Raw genomic sequence first — 10405 nt, forward strand, 5'->3', positions numbered from 1 at the left:
CCTGCCAAACTAACTTGGTGTCTATCATTGCTTAGATAACCGGTTTGCTAGACAAGAGAAGTGTGATAGAACCAATTCATTTTGACTCCAGCAAGGTATTTAATATAGAATCACATTGGAAATTATTAATTAGCTGAAGAATGTGTGAGTAAGTGCAAAAAGTGTAAAACAGTGGAGAAATGGGCAAGGAGTAATAAACTGAAAGGGGAAATTGTGAGTGGCAAAGAGGTTATTAGTTTCCTAAGGATCTACCTCAGGACCTGTTTAATGCAGTGTTACTAATTTAATAAGCAACAAAAACAAAACAGAAATGTCCTTATACAATTTGCTGATGTGAGGCACTGGAGTATTGGTGTAAAAGAAACAGAAGAGAATTTTATAATATAAAATTTGAGACTATGCTTTTTGGGACTGCTGGTTTGGAGGAAAAAGAGGAGAATCACAGAATCACCGCAGGGGAGGAAAAAGTGAATCACAGAATGACCACAGGCTATTAATGTGACTTAAGAAATCTGAAGGAAAGTCAGGCCTAATTCTAGGTTGTACCAGATCAAGTAATTTTATTATGAAATTCAGAATACGTATTTGGTAGTCTTTCTTTGAGAACTCATGGTTACTGTCCTTTATACTCCTTAAGTATTAAATCATGAATGTTATCTCTAAAACTATGCAGGCAGAGGGCAATGATCATATTAATTTCTGCTGTGGAAAGCAGAGCTAGATCATGACTGAATTGAGTTGGAAGAGGACCTCTTTTGCTGGAAACCAGTTCTTGTAAGAAACAGATTTGAAAAGAAGTTGTGAAAAAATTTCTTTCCAGAGGTACAGTAAGAAAAAATATATATTTTTTGGATGTTAGGTGTGTTGAGGGGTAGGAACACACAGAAACTCCTTTGGAATAAACAGTAAGTTTATTGCAAGGTGATAGTGAGGCCAAAGGTAATATAATGTGAATTATTTTGGGACATGCAGGGCTGAATTTTGTAATCAACGTACCGTTCTATTTCTCTGCTTCTTCATGATGTGAAGACCTGTCACTTGGATGTACTTTCTGCTTTGCACAGGAAAAAAGGCAAGAGCTGCTGAGTTCTGAGATAGTCTGGGATTCTCTAAAAAAGGAGATTTCAGCCCATTTAAGTGTCATTATTAGTTTGGCACTTCCAAAGTATAGCGATATAATAATGGTTATGCACTATTTGAGTAAATTAAGACAACGGCATTTAAGCAGTGTTTCAATAGCTTCCTGGGCTCAGTTTGTCCCAGAAGCTTTCAAGGGAAAATCGGACCTATTTACTTGCTGACTTAATATTTTGATGAAAATGTAACTCTTTGAATTTTTCTGATTTTAAAAATTAGTAACTACATTTATATACTAGGGATATCAACATAAACAGTTCATGTATATTACTGCATATGGTACTTTTAATTTGCTTGGTTGTATGTCTGTCTGCTCTTTGCGTATCTGCTTCTGTGTGTGATATTTTATTGGAGCATATATGATTTGAAGAAGATGATTGCCTGCTGTGGTATTTATCCTATATAAATTCTACATTAAATGACAAATTTTAGACCCATCAGAGACAAAAGACTAAGTCCATCCATTGAATTCCTATTTGTATTATTACTTTCTAATGAATTCTGTACTACAGCAGGTGTCAAATCATATCTGTTGTTTTGCAATCGAGTATGAATAGAAGATGTATTGCTATTGCAAATGAATCTAATATGAATCTAATGAGCAGTAATGAGCAACTGTTTTGTCATTATTGAGGCAACCACTGTGATGCTAATAAACTCTCATTTCTGCTCTTTAGAAAAAGCACTGACCAGGATTTATAACATGGCCTTAATGTCCCAAAAGCCTGAGGCAAAAGAGAAAAGTGGAACCCCTAAACTGAGCATAATTTAGTAATTTTCTGTGTGGCAGGCTTCTTATTTTCTCTTATTAAACTAAACCTGGTTTAAGTCTTTCAAGCTTTCTTACATTCAAAAGGAAAAAGATGAAGAAGGAGTGTCTATTAAAGGAATATAAAGTTAAGATGATGGGCATTCTGCCTTAATTTTCTTTAATGTAAGTACACTAATTCCATACTTCTACATTTGACAGTGCTTTTGTAATAATAAAGGCAACTATGTGCAACTGTTTTAAAAGCAGTCACTTTAAAAGTAACAGGTCACTAAATCACTATAGAACTATAATATATTTTGGGGGAAATATCACAACTGTTTCTTAATTGAAACTTCATTTTTTATTTTTTTCACTTATTTTCATTGTCTGTGGATCATAAGACTGCTGAATAAACAGAAATACTTTTGACACAATAGCATCAATAGCTTACTACATAACGGATATGTAAACGAGTTCTGACTCCTGTGTGGCTCTGCCTTTCCAAGTATAAATAAAAGATAGAATGATACATAAAGCTGTGTAAAAGGGACAGCTGGGTACATGGTACTTTCAAGTGGAGCACAGGAAAACCAGTCAGCACTGCTTTTCTAAAAGCCTAAGTACTATACTTCCATCAAAAAATAATGCTTCTGTGTATATAGTCTTCATGGGCTCATCTCTCTGTGCAATAAAGCTAGATGCACTGTAGAGATTCATTTCAGTATTTCATTTGGAGGTTTGAACTATTCTGTGTAGGGTACAGCTGGTTGTTTTACTACAGTACACTCCATACTTGCTTTAACTGCTGAATGGAGACTATATTGCCAATATTTAAGGTATTATATAGACACAGCAGTGAAACTGTGAATTCATGAGCAATCTAGGGGATGGGCATTAGGACAAATTACAGCAGTCGTCTCTCAAAGTTGCAAATAGGGCGTCAAAGGTTGTATGAAAGCCATAAACTGTTCCTTCCATGCTGGGGCTTTAAAAGGACTTTTGGCCCGCTGAGCAGTAGCTTGCAATAGTTCTCATTTACTGACGTTTCAGTTCTAACTCCATGCCTAAGAAGGGAGTGGAGCAGGAAGTCAGGACACTGTCAGCTTTCTATCAGTTGCTCTGTCAATGCTTTGTTGTTAACTGGGTAGGCCGTTACATTCAGCTTCTCTTCCCGTAATTGGTAATATATGGATCGTATTTCTTTAGGTATATTATAGGGTTAGTTTTTAGTAATGCTTGATATGCAGAGTTGAAAAAGGCATCTCAGCTTAACAGCATCCAAGAACTCAGCAGGAAGTACCTTTCTAGATAAATTCACATTTACTCCAAAATTTGCATAGCTTCATTCACTCCAAAAGGAGTTAGTTCCCATACTCCACAACTGTTCTGTAAAACAAACCAAGGCATGACAAGGGGAGACAATCAGGAGCATGGCTTCAAAACTATAACCCTGATCTGAACTAAAACACTGGTGGATATGCATCCATAGTTTAAAAGAAAGTGTGAAGCAAGAACAGGTCCAGGTCTCAAGCATTGCTATTAAACCACTGTCTTTAGACAGGAGAGTCTGCAAGTTGCAAGTAATTATAAAAAGACTTTGGTTATAGAAATTTTTCATACGAAATATGTGATTTCTCTTTGTGCATTATGGTGTAATGCACAGTATTAATTTCTTTATTGGGGATTAGATTCCTTAGATGATGCGTAAGTTCTTGTGATGCATCACATCTAATGAAGGCTTTTAGATCACTCATGGAATTAATTGTACCATATGTACAAGTACAGTTTGAAGGCGTAAATTAATATTGCATAAAAGTTCAAGACCATTTATATTTCACTTTGCTAACTAGTTTCACAAAATTATAGAATTTAGGCCAAAAAAGACCTGTTGAGGTAATCTGGTCCAATGCCAGTACGCAAAGCGGGACCAATTCGGAATTTATATCAATCTTCGAAGTTAAATTAGATTGCTCATGGCCAGACCTTCCCTGTCATTTGAAAGCTGCAATAGTTTGTTGTTGAATGTCTGGCAATTTTATTACAACTTACATATTTTTTTTCTGATTGCTTTCATCTGTGGTAGTAACAGACATGTATTACAGTGGCATCCACAGGTCTTTGTTAGGACTGGATCTTTCCCATAGTAAACATGGTAGAAATAGAGAGGTGGAATTGGCTGCTCTCTGAAATATAGGTTATGATCACAAGGTAAAAATGTTTTGTGGTAGTAGAAACCATCCTTCTGTTGCTTTGCTTGTACAGCACCTTATAGTCAATGTCTGGATTCGTGGCTCAGGCTGATCTGTGTGTGCTATGTGAACAGTAAGAACACATGGAGTAAATTTTCCTGTTCCCAAACAAATTGATCAGTGCAACACATTCAGCACTTCATCCAACCAAACCAACAGGTTTTTACTGGCTATCTTTAAGAAAAATATGTGTTAAGTACTCATTCAAGTCTATATATGGTAACCTAACAGTGCATATATTATTATCCATCTTGTATATATCAGTTTGAAGTATTTTATGATTTAATTAATGTGAATATCATTTACATTTCAGTAGTGGTCCATAGCTCTATATTGGGATGCCTATAGCCTCTAAAAATACCATTTAACCTACTTCTATAAGGTCTGCATTTCAGCATCATTGAGGAAAATGGGCTCAAGATATTAAAAGTTATAAATTTGTGGGAGAAACAGTGACCTGGAGGGAGCTAATGAATGGATTACAGAATTTTATGCCAGAGGCAGTAAGTGTTGAGGGCCTGTTCATCTGACAGTCTTTTTTTTTTTTTGTGGTTATGAATTTTGCTCATATAGAAAGGCAAAGTAGTTGTTAACTCTGAAATCATCTTGACATGGAATTGCTGAGTACTATAAAGCTGAGATCAATGTTTCCTTAGACACTGTCACATGTTTGCAAGGTCAGTTTCATTTTGCAGTAAGGAGTCATGCAGTGGCCACTCTTGTGCTCTCTGGCCGCAATTCTTGGAAGCTCTGGACAATTCTTTAAGGTCTCCCATACCTTCTGCAGTGCTGAAACAGAGCAGAGTTGTTGCATGTGTAAGGCTACAGAAGTCCAAGGGGACTTGAGCAATTAAGTATTGGGAGAGGATTCTGCTCAGTTAGAGTGCAAGTGGCAGAAACATTCCCGAAGATTAGATGAGAATGGAGAAAAAAATTGGCAGAAAGGGAGCAAAGGAGAGCTCATTGCCAGCTTTACAGCATTATGCGTAAATCACAAGAGACTCACATGGCATCATCACTAGTATGTAGATTACAAGAATCTCCCACTGTTGGGGGCATGAGATAAGAGAGAAGATTTTCGAGGCTTTGTAGCCTTGCAGCCAATGTTCTGGAGTGGCCTGTGGTTGGAGTGGCTTGGGTAGGAAGGAGATTGCTACTGAAATTTGTGGCAGGGAGAGTTGGGAAGCAGTTGTTGTTTAGGCCATCTTTGAATTCTTTAGTGACACAGGGAACTTTCCAGCAGCACTACCCATGGAGCACAGGCTTTGTCATGCTGAGTGTACTGTTTGCAAACCGTGTCAAGCCCCACTCAGAAAATTGCACCAAGAGGATAAAAGCAATTCCAAAATAAAGCACTGTATCTGAAATAACTAGAAATTCAGCTGAGATGGCTACAATTTTTCTGCTTGTATAAGATAAAACTGCCTTATATAAGTGTCTGTCCCTGACACTGTCGTTATATCACTACAGTGACCTACTGTAGTTGAGTGGTTCATCAGATCGAGGCTTTATGGAAAGTAGATTGTCATGGGAAGGCATTTGATGAAATCCCTTAAGGATATAAATACCACTTGCAGGAATGCAGAGGCATGTCTTTAGAAAAAGATAAAAGATTTCCTTCCAAGAATTCTAGTCTTCACATGCTACTACTTTTTACATAAATAATGAAACAGCTATTTAGCATAATCATTGAAGGCATGTGCTAACTTTGTTTACATATACACCAAACCTTAGACAATCTCCAGAGACATCCTTCCCTTTGCTTACGGCTTTCTTCTCTGTTCTGCTGACTCCTTTGACCAAATGTCAGGAACAAATTAATCAAGGGGTCACTAAGCTCTAATAATCTATCCCAGTCCATCCCCTTGCTCATGTAGAATAGAATGATTTAGTTGGAAAAGACCCTTAAGATCATAGAGTACAACCATAAACCGAACACTGCCAAGTCTACCACTAATCCATGTCCCTAAGTGTCATGTCTACATACCCCCAGGTATGGAGACTCAACCACTTCCCTGAACAGCCTGTTTGAATGCTTGATAACCCTTTCAGTAAAGAAATTTTTCCTAATATCCAATCTAAACCTCTCCTGGAACAACTTGAGGCCATTACCTCTCATCCTATCACTTCTTACCTGGGAAAAGAGGCCCCCACACACATGGCTCTCTTACTGTCTCTGTGGGGCTGGAGCAGGGAAAAAAACACACCTTCCATTTTCCCCTGTTACACCACTGCTTGTATACATACCCAGTAAATCTTCTCTGTTGTATCCTTTCTGTCAATGTGGCCCAGTTCAGCACCTGATGGAGTTAATGCTTGGGAAAAGAGTGCTAGAAACTAGCTGACATCCTAGGAGTTTTGGTGAAAGGCATGGGGCTGAATTTCTGGAAGAGGTGGGCACGAAACATTGTAAGGAGAAAGTAGTAGCTTTACCTATACAACAATTGTATGCAACATTGCTTTGTAAAGTTATATTGAATTGTATTTGCATTCTTATGAAACCATTATAAACACTATACGAGCCACATGTAAACCAGCAGCAGTATCACCATATAGATAGTATCCCGTTCAGATTGAGAAATACAATCTTGCACTTTTTTCTCTGTTAAAGAGCTGACCCTACTCTTAAGGAGTGAAGGGCACCTGAATCCAAATGAGAAAGACAATATGCATAAAGAAAATGGAGTTACGTTCCCTATTCTAATAGGTGGCAGAAAATCTATAAAGAAGCTCTTTGTAAATTTGCTCACAAGGCATGTAAAAAAGCAATAATACAGACAAGCTAAATCTTACCCATACAGAAGATGAGCCTACTGTGTACTGACTTCATAGAAGGGCTAAATGTACTGCGCAGTACACTAAGGACACGTGTAGAAGGAGCACCACAACCAAAAGGTGATGGCCTCCAGAGAATCCTTGCTATCAGCTTTAATCCAACACTATTCTGGGTCTCAAAACCTCTGCAGTTCTGCTCAGCCTCCTTACCAAACTCTGGAACCACAAATTTTAAAAGATACTGTGCAGGGAATTGCTTCCCATTGCATCAACCATATAATGCATACCTGTCCACAGGCCCTCCTTCCTATTCCAGGAGGGAAAGATGGCCAGTTACCAAGTATAGATGTTCTTAGATGTATGGCTACACACAATGCATATTGACGAATGGATTATTTTTCTCCATGTAAAATAGCCAGATTATTTTAAAGAGCCTTGATGATACAAAGCCAAAAGCTTCCAGTCAACAGTTATGAAATGAAGTTAATGGTCAAATCCCAGGATTGGAAGAGAGGAAGCAAATCCATACCTTAGCTTCCCAAATCTGGAATTACTTTAAAATGTCTAGAAACCACTTTAGTTTCCTTTGTGTACTGGCTGCAAAATATGAAGTATGGAAGAGAGGAAAGGTTTGCAGATGTCTTGAGATGAATTTCTTGCTTACAGGGTATAAAAGTAATCTTTCTTTCAGGGTAAATATCTATCAGCTCTTCCATCCTGCCAAGTCATGACAGACCACAGATTTGGCCCCATTAACCAGGTGGGTATGGAAATTGCAGGGTGAAGCTTTATAGCTTGTCGTTATTTGAACAGATGATCACAGTGGTTGTCACAGCCTTCATATCTCTGAAATTTCTACTGTATGAACTGTCAGGCAAAGGTGTACCCACTGGATATTTGTATCCCTGGTTGTCACTCCTGTTTCATTAAAAGGAAACTTTGTTCCCTATCTCTGTATAGTTGCTTCTGCTCCTAACTTGAAAAAAGATGCCATCATCCTGTGACCTAAATGCTTTAGCTGTAGTGTGTTGTTAATCAGATATATGCATTGTTTCTGGTTTCATAGCAATCGTACTCAGTATTCTAACATAATTTTGTAATCCAAGTAAAGATCAGCTGACTTTTACTTCCCTGCAGAAGGTGCTTGTTCCCTACAATTAGATGAATTAGAACTGCTTAATTTTCACAGTACTTTCTTTCTGTTCCTAAGTTCTCAAAGCTTCCCTCAAGCTATCAGCGATCTTTTTATTCTCTGTCTCTCACATGCTTTGTTCTGACTCTGCAGTGGAGTTTCAATGTAACTTTTAAATCTCTTTCTTTTTTTAATATCTTAAATGTACAGGGAGTGGAGTTCACTTCTAGTTCTTGGGACACTTTTCTTGTCTCCCAGTTCTTTTGTACTATTACAGGCTTATTTTTTGGTGAAAGGAAGAGTAAGACAATTCCAAACACACTCTCTGGGCACTATGTATTTCTTGACTCCTTGATACTGTGATGCTTTTGTACTTTTTCTAATGCAAGGCTTTAATTTCATCAGTGTTGTTATGCAGGCTTCCTGATTAAATAAGAGTGCATGCTTGGTAACCGCCCAGATCACCTTTGGTCTGTTTTGAGAATGGCATCTCTAGAGGGTCTTAGTAACACTGAGCAAAAACTTGGTGTCAGTCCATGGTTAAGAAAAGATACCTTGCCCTGTGGAAACCTTCCTGCTCCTTTGTTTTCACTCATCTCCTTTAGTGAGCAGTTGCTGTCATGAGCAACCTACTGCTTAGTGCAGAGAGCCTTAATGCAGCTGTGCTCGTGATTCCTGATGAGCTGCACCAGGGACTACACTGCAGCCCTCGGAGGAATTAGCTTCTTTAGTTGAGCTCTATCTTCAGAGCCACACTGCCCTGGATGACACCACGTTGCTGATGCTGAATGTTGCTATAATACAACCGTGTGAGGCAGAATGATGAAAAAGTCGTTATAATTTTCAGTTAGAAAAGGCAAAACTTAAGCAAGTGTCTAAGTGTTAAAAGATTTATGTTCTTTTCATCAACTAGTCTGAGATGTTTTGTACAAGGCCATTTGGTAAAGTTCAAGGGTAACTTGATTTTGAAATTTTTGTTGTTACACCAAGGAGAGATTTTTTTTTTTCCTGATGGAAGAAGTAGTAGTGCTGGCATAATATAACTTTTTTTAAAAAACAAGAAAAAGTATTTAAGGGAAGAAGAACGTTTGTGGATTAGACAGAGGTCATTTCTAAACAGAGAAAGTATAAAAACCATCTCCTTGTTGAAGTCTGAGGACAAAACAGTTTTATGACACTATTGCAAACAATAATCACTCTGATAAAGACACAGGCTCAGCCTTTGCAGAATGGTTCTAGTAATACAGTTTCTTATTTGTACAGTGAAATCTGGAGAACACAAGGCAAAGGACATCCAAGTGTAGTAAGTGGAAAAAGGGTAATAGATATTTTACATTCCAGGTTTAAAGAGATTGTAAAAAGAGAAGTACAAGAGAATAAAAAGAGAAGTACAAGTACAAAGCCTTTTATTCTTTTGGGGAAGAATATTGGAGACTTCTGTAACTTCAAGGAACTTTGTTTCAACATCTGGAATGATTTTTCATTGATTTTCCTGAGGGTTCCCCAAATGTGTTTTTATGGTGCAGTGGATAAACAAAATATTATTTGCAGCTTCTCTTTCCAGTTTTACTCTGAAAACATTGCAATAAATGCAGCACGTATGCAAAACATCTGTCAGAACCTGACATTATTTCCTCTTTATAGCTCAGAGTGGATTTTCATTAATTGGTTGTAAAATGAAAATATCAAAAAGCTTGTTCAAAATGGACAGTAAAAACTAAAAATACTTACAGGGCTATATTTGTAAGTGTGATTGTTCATGCTGACATTTGAATGAGCCATGAAACACAAGGAGATGAAACAGAAATGTAGACAAAGTGTTGAAAAGTCCAAGAGTTCGGTCCATTATTCTTCTTTTTTAGTAGTTACTGTCAAGGCATGCGACGTGTTTTCAAGTTTCTTGAGGAAAAAAACCCTCTCATAATGTGCTATGAGGTAGTATGTGATGGACTGTCCCAGGTGACATGGATGCTCACATGTGAGGTCATTTGCAGTTTTGCAAAGAAAGCAAAAGCTTTGTAGTTTGTGCATTGAACTACTAATTTACAAGCACAAGTCTTTTGTCTGCACCAAGCTTTCCCCCCCACCTTAAAGAGGGGGGAAAAAAACTGTTAAAGAACTCTCACTGCTTTGAAAACGGAAGCAGTTGAAAGTAGCTTACAGTGGTTTTAGTGGTTGAAAAGTTGAAAGTAACATGTGTTTTTAGTGGTGTGATCACAGCATTGAGGTTGCTCCTAGGGTTTAAATGGAATCCAAATACATCTTGGGTCTGCTTCAGTGAGATGCAACAGACTGTTAGTCTGATGACATAGTTAATGGATATTTGACAGAAGTGTGAGGTACCAAAGGGAACCAAACTAA

The sequence above is a fragment of the Larus michahellis genome, chromosome 3, assembly GCF_964199755.1.
Source record: "Larus michahellis chromosome 3, bLarMic1.1, whole genome shotgun sequence".
NCBI lineage: Eukaryota > Metazoa > Chordata > Aves > Charadriiformes > Laridae > Larus > Larus michahellis.